This window comes from Astyanax mexicanus, chromosome 11, assembly GCF_023375975.1.
Source record: "Astyanax mexicanus isolate ESR-SI-001 chromosome 11, AstMex3_surface, whole genome shotgun sequence".
Classification (NCBI taxonomy): Eukaryota; Metazoa; Chordata; class Actinopteri; order Characiformes; family Acestrorhamphidae; genus Astyanax; species Astyanax mexicanus.
Genome location: NC_064418.1, coordinates 32,362,209 through 32,373,141, shown reverse-complemented (window position 1 = coordinate 32,373,141; position 10,933 = coordinate 32,362,209). Strand labels below are relative to the sequence as shown.

At 36.4% G+C, this 10,933-nt stretch overlaps 1 long non-coding RNA gene across 2 annotated transcripts; it reads left to right on the top strand.

The window, feature by feature from the left end:
• The first annotated feature begins 3,397 nt into the window (after positions 1 to 3,397).
• On the top strand, positions 3,398 to 9,458 carry LOC111194908 (uncharacterized). Of its 2 annotated transcripts, none has more exons than XR_007441306.1 (4): positions 3,398 to 3,747; positions 6,085 to 6,228; positions 7,300 to 7,433; positions 7,561 to 9,458. It is a non-coding gene; the product is annotated as an uncharacterized LOC111194908 (long non-coding RNA). The 2 variants fall into 2 exon arrangements; XR_007441307.1 differs by lacking the exon at positions 3,398 to 3,747 and adding an exon at positions 4,839 to 5,069.
• The last annotated feature ends 1,475 nt before the right edge of the window (positions 9,459 to 10,933 follow it).

Here is a 10,933-nt window from a genome sequence, read left to right as displayed (position 1 = left end):
CTATGACTCCTGCAAGTTTGGGCAAGTTGTACTGTTTTGTTTATTTTATCTTATCTTCATTTTGTTATATTCTATTTTTATTGTATTCTTTTATTTTGTTGTCTTACTTTATTTATATATCTATTTTAACAACAGCTCTTGGGTGTAAACTGAATCGTGAGATCACAATTTCGTTCCACCTCATGAACCAAATGTGATACGAATGACAGTAAAATCTCCTTGAATCCTTGAAAACAGGTCCAGTACCATTTGAAAGAGTCTGTCCTAGGCTATCACCTCTGCAGGTTTGGGCAAATTTCACTGTTTTGTTTATTTTTAATACTTGCTAGTATCAGATGTAAAGTCTTTCTCCAATAAGCCATCACAGGGCCACTGTGAGGCAGTCCTATCAGTTCCTCAGGCTATCAGCACTGCGTATTTCTGCAGGTTTCACTATAGATAGCCCCTTGCACTTGAGGTATTGGATTTAAGGTGATGGTTTTAAACTCACACCCCCTGTTTCTAGCACAGGTGTCTTTAACAGGTGATTTCTAGACTAGACTGTTTAGAAATATGCTGAGCAGTTTAATGGTGGAACAGTTAAGTGGACCTTTTTGTTTTCTTTGTTTTGGCATTATTGGAAAATCATGAGAATTTTCATTTACAGCATGGATTAAAAAAATAATAATAATATAAAATAAACAATACAGTAAAATCTACCCAAAATTTCAGTGGTCATAGCCTAGGACAGACTCTTTCAAATTGTAGTGGAACTGTTTTGGCATTATGGGAAAATCATGAGAAATTTAATTTTAAGCATGAATAAAAAATAAAAAAAATTATATAAAATAAACAATACAGTGCAATTTGCCCAAACTTGCAGGAGTCATAGGCTAGAAAATACTCTTTCAAATGGTAATGGACCTGTTTTGGCATTATGGGTAAATCATGAGAAATTACATTTTAAGCATGAATAAAAAATAAAAAAATTAATATAAAATAAACAATACAGTGAAATTTGCCCAAACTTGCAGGAGTCATAGCCTATGTTGTACTCTTTCAAATGGCCATGGACCTGTTTTGGCATTATGGGAAAATCATGAGTAATTTAATTTTAAACATGAATAAAAAATAAAAATAATATAATATAAAATAAACAATACAGTGAAATTTGCCCAAACTTGCAGGAGTCATAGCCTATGTTGTACTCTTTCAAATGGTCATGGACCTGTTTTGGCATTATGGAAAAATCATGAGTAATTTAATTTTAAACATGAATAAAAAAAAAAAAATATATATATATATATATATATATATATATATATATATATATATATATATATATATATATATATATATATATAAAATAAACAATAAACAATACAGTGAAATTTGCCCAAACGTGCAGAGGTGATAGCCTAGGACAGACTCTTTCAAATGGTAGTGGACCTGTTTTGGCATTATGGGAAAATCATGAGAAATTTAATTTTAAGCATGAATAAAAAATAAAAAAATGAATATAAAATAAACAATACAGTGACATTTGCCAAAACTTGCAGGAGTCATAGCCTATGTTGTACTCTTTCAAATGGTCATTGATCTGTTTTGGCATTATGGAAAAATCATGAGAAATTTAATTTTAAACATGCATACATTTTTTTTATTAATATAAAATAAACAATACAGTGCAATTTGCCCAAATTTGCAGAGGTAATAGTCTAGGATGGACTCTTTTAAGAGGTACTGGATCTGTTTTGGCCTTTTGGGAAACTCATGAGAAATTTTATTTGAAGCATGGATTGAAAAAGTAATATTAATATAAAACTCTCTCTCTCTCTCTTAAAAACCGATGGGATTGTTATGGTATTATATCACATAGATAATGTACTGCACAAAATCTACAGTGAGGTGAGTTATTTTAACCCGTTTTCTTCTCGTTTCTGGGCTTAATGTATGTCTGAATTAATATAAGTTAACCGATTGAAACGTGTCTGTCTCCCCTTCTCTGTGTGTGCTCTCCTCCTGCGCGTCTGTTTACCGTAAAATCGCGCGTATACGCCCATCAAAGATTAAAGCGCGGATGACTTGACTAGGAATTTCCGAAGCGCGGATAGCTTGACTCCGGTAAAACACCAGCATAGATATACTCCTTAATAACTGCCCACATCTTCCCCAAGGTACACAGCAGACACAGCCGGCCCATCGGGAATCCTCACGAATCTCTCGATTAGCCACTCCGGGCCTGGACACACTGACAAAGTTGTAATTAACTGATTTCCAATTCCCAGTCTTCATTATTCATCTTTTAATAATGCTTTTTCCGCCCAATTCCTTTGGAGGGGAGTGCAGACATATGTTCTCAGTCTTCAAACTGATTGGGCATAAAAAAGGCCACTGCAAATTTCATATTTCTTTATTTGTGGATTTCATGCATCTGTTTGCCAGTATTCATGCCCTTAGTGCTGTCATTATCAGCCAGCATTGGCAGAGCAGCCAAAAAATACTGAGAGCATGTGTGCTGTTTGACAAAAAGGTTAATTTATATAAAATAAAAAAACACTTGAGGCTTGTAGTGTAAAGACAGCCACTGACACTGGTGATTTTTTTTTTTTAGATTTTATATAACATTTTATTATTTTATTGTTTATTCTATTATAATTCTGGTCTAAGTGATTCCTAAATGGCCAGTGAGTTTATTTAACTGCGACTGAGTGAATACAGCTGTTCAGCCCAAGGTGTGTTAAGAACAGTTTTTTTAGTCCGGTGTTCTGTCAATTTTCCTACCCATCGATACATGCTTCCCAAAGGTACTGCGCATGCGCCGACCTACACAATTTAATTCTTTCTCGTGTTTTATGTATAATTAATCTGGATTAGGGGGGTTTATGTGCATTAAACAACCTGGACGCACTGTCATTGCACAAAAGTGTAAATGGAAACTAAAATTTACACTTATTATCATAAATAAATACAAAAGCAGTTTGTAATGAGCTATATTTACTATAACTTTGCCATGGTACAATGAATTATGCAATCCAAATCTAATAACGTACATCTACTGGAATATCACTGGGTACATGCCCTAAAACAGTGCTTCTTTTGTATTTTTACAGTTAAATATACATTGGGGCAGCACGGTTCGACAAGGTAGCAGAATTCGACAGAACACCGGCCCTGTTTCTCCAGTCCAGCTCCGCCCGTGCTCTCATCAACAGACTTTTGGAAGAAACCAAAGTCACTGGAAAAGAGGGGGAGATCTGAGATTTTGAGGCATGATATTTAATATAATTTAAAATAATATATTTCACCGTTCCTATTAAATTATGATTATTCACGTTTATATCTCACGTTTTAATACAATATAACATATAATGAATATATTAAAACACACAAATTAAAAACCTTTCGGGCAACAAAAACCCCCGAACCTAGTTTTGAATGGTCGTGGCTCCACTCCACTGAATCAGTAGCCACAAGAAAGACGTCCTTTTTTCCGGGAGCTGCATGGGGACTGCAGGAGTCCAAAGCCTCGCTGTGATTTATGGGGAACAGTTATATATTGGGTCAAATAATCCAGTATTTCTTCACTCTGGTGCTGAAGGTCCGCTGCGGTGCTCTTTACTGTGTTTCCCTGTTCCTCTGTTTTCGTTTAAAGCCCCTCAGTCTTAAAACAGCGGCACTAGCGGGCCTCCAGCGGGCCTCCAGCACCACTAGTGATTACCCTGCCGGAATAGATTATCGTAGCGCGGCGGAGCTCTGTAAGTCCCGGTGAGTAATTTAGTTAGCTGACTGTTTCAGCTCTCGGTGAAGCGCGGTCTTATTATGATACTTAATCAGCTCTTAAACAGCGCTGTGTGTTTGTTTTGTTTCTAAACGAGCAGGTGCTGCTGCAGGTAATCAAGCTAACTGTAGCTAATTAGCTTAGCCAGCCATCCTCCACTCGCTAGCTCGCTGACGTTAGCTATCTTACAGCGTTATTCGCCATTAACACGCTTTAAACAGTCTTACCAGTATTTAAAGACTGTTTAAAGCGTGTTAATGGCGAATAACGCTGTAAGATAGCTAACGTCAGCGAGCTAGCGAGTGGAGGATGGCTGGCTAAGCTAATTAGCTACAGTTAGCTCGATTACCTGCAGCAGCGCCTGCTCGTTCAGAAACAAAACAAACACCCAGCGCCTTTAAGAGCTGATTCACGACCTTCTCTCCCAGCACAGGGTGTGTGTTTCTCAATCGTGCTTTTAAACCACGCTGTAGTTCAGTAATAAGATCGCGTTTCACCGAGAGCTGAAACAGCCAGTTAGCTAACGGTAGTTAAAATACCTAACAGGCCTGAGAGCTCCTCTCGGTACTCCGGTCTAATCCGGCAGGGTTTTTGTAGATATTTAACTTCTGAATCTTATTAATACTGAATTAAAGTAATCTGGCTAATGTTTAAAGGTCAACTGGCTTTTTACCCTTTTACACTTTTAGTTAATTTATACCTAATTTTAGCGGTGTGTTAGCGGCCGACTGCGCATGCGCGAATATTAGCGGCCATCTGCGCATGCGCGAATATTAGCGGCCGTCTGCGCATGCGCGAATATTAGCGGCCCACTGCGCATGCGCGAAATTTAGCGGCCCACTGCGCGTGCGCGAAATTTAGCGGCTGGCCCCCTTTTTTTTTTATTTTTTCGTCTTGTGGGAACACACCGCTAAAATTAGGTCTAAATTAACTAAAAGTGTTTTGGTAAAAAGCCAGTTGATAACCATACTTTAATTCAGTATTAATAAAATTCAGAAGTTAAATATCTATAAAAACCCTGCCGAATAGTGCAGACCGGAGTGCCGAGAGGAGCTCTCAGGCCTGTTAGGTTAGCTAACTGGCTGTTTCAGCTCTCGGTGAAACGCGATCTTATTACTGAACTACAGCGTGGTTTAAAAGCTGCTGCTGATTGAGAAAAACACACCATGTGCTGGGAGAGAAGGTCGTGAATCAGCTCTTAAACAGCGCTAGTTGTTTGTTTTGTTTCTGAACGAGCAGGTGACGCTGCAACTGGATTTTATAAAGATATGAGAAAAGAATGCTTTCGTCGTGGATTTGACATGAAAAGGTAAGCTGATGTTATGTTCTGATCTGTGCAGGCAGTTAATGCACTTAACGTAACTCCGTTAGACAACTAACTTACAGAGCTAGCGTTTGTTGTGTCTCCGGCTTAGTTTTCTGCAGTCCATGATTATTAGCTAAGGTGTTTAGTTTATTTTGACCCCAAACACGAGGCGCGAGACGCAGCATTCACTGCGTTTTGCATACTATTAACTAACCGCGTGAATCCACTGTACGTGCAAGTTAGCGTTAACTTCATCACGAACGAGTAACGGATTAGTAAACACACTCTTGTCTTTTTTTTAACCCTCACAGTTTCTGTCTGAAAACTTCTCCTCTGTCTCTGTTTATACAGCGATGGTTTGGGTTTAAAGCTGGGTTTGTTGTGCTGGATATTTGGTTAGGAGCAGGAGCTTTTATAAGATGTGTGGCTGCATAATTGTGAACTGAGATCGCTGTCTGTGAAGTTACACCCGCAGCTAACCAGTGACTTTAAAAAACAAATAAACACAGCTGTTACTGGACTTGATGGGTTTAAAAAAATGAGTTAATAAATTTTAAAAGACTAGGCTACTAATGTTGGCCCTGCTGAGTCCAGCTGATCATCCAGAAATAAACATTACCTATGCTGGTCAAAAGCTATTTAAAGAGCTAACCTCCCAGGGTGTGTTTGTTTGTTTTTTTCTGATTTTGAGCATTATTTAAGGAGGGAGTGTAAGTCTGTGCTGCAGTAGAAGAGTGTAATTTTAGAAAAGTTGCTGTATTTTTCTCACTGTCTTAGATAGTATAGACTTTAAACGTGTTACTAAAAATTAACACTGGACCGTGTTTTTAAATACTTGCCGTTCTGGATGTCCTGAACATTTTCATGCAGGCCTGTGTGTTTTAAAAAAAATATATTTTATTCATTCTATTTTGTGTCGGTTAGTTTTATTTATATAAAGTAAGACCTGTAGATCTACTTTATTGGATAAATTGATACAGCTACCATGAACTGTTGTGTTTCTGTTCTGTAAAATCAGGCCCAGTTCCAAAAGACACAACATCCTCAGTGTCCTGGAGCTCCAGCTGAAGCACTGGCCCATCCACCTTCTCCATCCCCACCCAAAAGAGGAAGATCAGCAGCAGTGGAGGGTCCCAGGATGTTGAGATGGTAGTGCAGAGCGGTAAGTCCCAATCACATTTTTAGCCTCTGAGTCAGTCATTTATTTTTCTTAATCCAATATTTAAAAAAAAAAAAGGAACTCATCCAAGTTGTCCCTTATGTTTTTTATTAATAAATGAATTATTATTGAAACAATGATTTAAGAACATACCTAAATCAAAACTAAAAACTGTATATAAAATAAAATATTAGACAGAAACATTACAATTCTCAGAGTACGCTGAGGCAGCTCGGCTTAAAAAAACTGTAAATATGCATTTTACAAAAGTTAGCTTAAAAAATAATAGTTTAAAAATGTAAGATGATGAATATATATGATAATACATTAATAGCTTAATATTATTACTCTATTTGTTCTTATTACTGAACAAATTACTAATTAAGGGACGGAAACACACACAGAGAAATGTGTTGGCAGTGCTGTTGCTAATTGTACTGAGTGTCTGCAGTGTACTGGGAGGATTGTGCTGGGTGCTTATTGTTTCTCAGGTGGTAAATCATGTTTGTTGTTGAATGTGCATTTTTTTTCCTTCCCACCTTGTAAAATCCTGCCTTTGCAGTCCACTTTAAAATATTTCCAAACAGAGAGGTGTAATACGCTCTTTCGATCTTACAGCTCTGCTCACACTGCTAATAACTAAAAAATAAACACAGTTTATTTTATCGGAGCGCCAGTACCCAAACCCGACTGACTAAAACTTTCAATCGTAACCACCTTACACTTAACGATTGAGATGACACGACCGCAACTCAACTGCAGCTCGACTCTAGCCAGACTCTCGTGATTTTATCCTGACTCTGGAAATTTGTCTGCAATTGTGAAATCATTGGAAAATCGTTAGGTACCTGAACACTCTTCTCTCTTCACCCTTAATGTAGCAGCTACCCACTGGATAACTGTTTGTCTGTTCTATAGCGACTGTAATTTCCTTCTGTCTGCTTACACTCTGTAGGTACTTATATATTTTTTTTATTGAACGTGGCAGCGTGCCGACAATCACAAGTATTGCAAATGTGGGGATAAATTTCAGCCAATTTAACTTTACTATAATGTGCTCTGTGTACTCTGCAGGTACTTCTAAGGCAGCTAGTTGAAGGCGTGATTGAGGTCCATGCCAGAGGGGTTCTGCACTGTGACCTCAAGCCATAGAACATCCTGGTTCAGATGTACAGTTAGGAACCACGCCTTCATCTTCTGTTCTTCTGGTATGGGTTTTCAGTGAACACTACAGGCAGAGAACTGTCTTCTTTGTAGAAGCTACCATTACTGAATAGAGATTCAGGTAAAAGACATTCCTTAACGCTCAGTCACTGTCTCTAATTTACTTTTCAGGACCTTCCTCATGAGTGGTTTACCCATGAGGCCAAATCCTCCACAGTGTTGCAGATAGGAATCATCCTGTGTGTGAGAGGTGACCCTTCAACACCAGCATGGAGATCACCTCAAAGAAGTCTCAGATCACCATCTGCTCTATGACCCCTGGCTAAGTATACACCACGACACAGCCACCACATCAGGCACACCTCAGTCAGGTACCATATAAAACAATAATAATAATAATTTAAAAAAATCTATATTTTCAATCTCTAGTTTAGAGAGTTCTCTAGTAGAGCTGGGCGATTAATCGATTTTATCGATAAATTCGAATTAACAGTTAAGGACAGTGTGTTTTTATGAAAATCAATTTTCTCTGAATTTTCTTTTTCACCACAGACGCTCCTCTGTGGGCACAGAGTGAGCTTAGCTAGCTCCCTCCATACCTCCCTCCCTCCCGCGCGCGCAACCCCCGCCCCTCCCTCCCGCGCTTACCCCCCGTACCTCCCACCCGCGCTTACCCCCCGCACCTCCCTCACTCCCTCCCTCACCCTTGTGCACGCACAAACACACACACATACACAAAACACATGACGGCGGAGCTTAAGAGCAACTAGCTCCGTGATCTGGAGTTGGTTCGGTTGGTACCTTAAACAGAAGCATGTAGCGGAGTGGGAGAAGTGCTGCTACCATAGGAATGAACGCAGCAGCAGCACTAGTTCACCATTCAACGTTAAACAAGGAACTGTCCCTGGCACATCTTCCAACCGTGTACCAGGTTCTGTATGCACTAAAAGTTAAGATGTTTTGCATATTCATGAGAAAAGATCTCATTTTATAGAACACTGGCACTTATTTAAAAGCTTTGTTTTGCAATTCTAGCCCAATGGGGAAAAGTATTTACTTAAGAGCATATAAATTGTACTTGTTTTCTATTGTCTACTTTGCAAGTTTTATCAAAAAAGGGCACCATTTTATTTATTTCTATTTGTTTTTAAGGGTGTGTTTATTTATTTATTTATTTTTTAAGTTTGAGGATGCATTGTGTCAGTACCTAAACTATGTTGGAGAAAGCTTTCTAAAAGTCACTAGATGTTCTCACTGTTTACAATAGTTTTTTTTTGCTTGTTTCTGGTTGCACTTTAACCACAAATTGAACATTTTAAGTGAAAACAAATTAAATAAGAACTAGTTTTTAACCATTTCTTTATCATCTTTAGTTTGATTTTTAGTAGGGGGAAAAAATCGATTTAAATAAAAAATTGGTAAGTTTTTTTTTTTTCGGCCATATCGCCCAGTTCTATTCTCTAGTTTAGAGGGTTTTTTATAAAACACACCTAAGGACAATAGCAGGTATTAATAAAGCTATTGATTCCATACTTTTAAAAAGGTAATGATTTTCTTTAACTATATAAATGTTTTAATCGTTTTGTGTATTGTATGCTTTTAGTTGCTTCCTGTTTTGTATTTGTGTTCATGTACTTAAGGCTTTAATCCTTTTATCTTGATATTGTTTATCTTTTGATGTTTATTAATTACTTAACTGTATTTATCTTTATGTAGTATACTGTTAGTGTTTTAATCCATACACTTTTTGTATATATTTCTTTTATTGCTTAGTTACTTGCTATATTAATGGTTATTATATTGGTGTTTTAGTCTTATTTTGGGCTTATATTCATTAAAAGCATTTTAACGTTTGTCTATTAGTGCTTTAATTAATTAATATTGTACTTACCTTTTACTATTTTACTATTAATCTTTCTGTACTTAATTCTGATATTTATACATTATTTTTTATATAATTTTCTTTCAGCTTTGTATTACATTGTTTATTAATTGTATGTCTTTATACGGGATTTTATATTTGCATTGTATATATTTTTGTTTCATTTAATGTTTATGCTCTTTGACTTTTTCAGATTTTTACATTTTTCAATTTGTGTATTGACCCAAGGAGGATGGGTTCCTCTCAAGGTTTCCATCTCTCTTTCTGAGAGAATTTTCTTTGCCGCTGTCTCCTTTGTGCTTACTCAAAAGAGGTTTGGACACTTTTTTTTTTTTTTAACTGTTCTTAATTTTGTTTGTTTCTTAACTTTGTCAATAAATGTTTTTTTATTGCTATCACTTGTGTCTGTTTATTTGATCACACTATCGCTAAGTTTCTTGAAATGTGTTTATGGAAAAAAATTAATTTTAATATTTTATTAAATGTGGATTTGATGCCCACATTCAACCACTTTTTTAACACTTCAACTAAACACTGAAAGAATCAATCAGAAATTGATTTATTATTAATGTAATGAACAGAGATGTTCTGAAGTTAAAAGCTGATGTGTCTCATATTCCCAAATATGATAAGGTTGATAAGGTCATGTCAGCTCCAAGGACAATTTCAGTTTTGTATTTCAGTGAAAGTTATTCCTTTAATTGAATTTATATAAATAATGTATCTGGTAATATACAAAGGCTCTGTGTTGTTACACCTTTTTGTTATACTTAAAACCAAAGTGTAATTTTTCAACAACTCGCCTCTATGTGATGTTTGACCACTTAGGAATTACACTGGCATTACTTATACAAGTCATGGGATAGTAGGCTTGAGGCTGATCATGAAGTGTTACCTCAATGTATTGGCCAGGAATTTATTGTTGAAGGTTATTCATTCAAATGTATTGTGACCGGTGGCGTCTGCCTACAATTGTCTGTGCAACTCTGAGAAATATCTATATACAACTTTTAAAACGATTAAAGCTTTGGGATTTACATGTGCAAAATTAAGCCCTGTCTACAGAAATATACTGATAACTTTCTGATGCTTTGAAAAATAAGAATCAAAGGAATCAAATTCCAAAAGATAAGCATTAGCATTTCAGAAGTACTGTCCGAGGTCAGCATACACACTAGAAAAACAGAGAAAAAAAATCACAGTTCTTACAGTCTGCTTGTCTTACCAGGTTCCATGAGACACTGCAGTATCCCTTTATCCATCCAATAACATAAATCATACATTAATAAAACATATGTTTTATTAGAAATACTTGTTCAAATTACAAATTAGCACCCACCCTCCTCCACAGAGGTTGGAGGACCATAATTTAATATAATTATATATTTAAGTTACATCATTTTGAGCATATTACTACATTATTTTGCCTTTCAAAAATGCCAAGTGAGCAAATCAAATCTAAAACTTTTTTTATGTTCCCCCTCTGCATGTGATACATAGAGATCAGTAACATCTTTCAGTAAAAATGGTCTGTAAAAACAATATGAAATTTGAAAAGGAAAAAAATACAAGCTACAAAAATGTAACTTTCAAAATAAATTCATGGGGCCAGTTGTTCAGAGGTAATCTGATCGGATTTTGGTTATCGGATTGGATCAAATC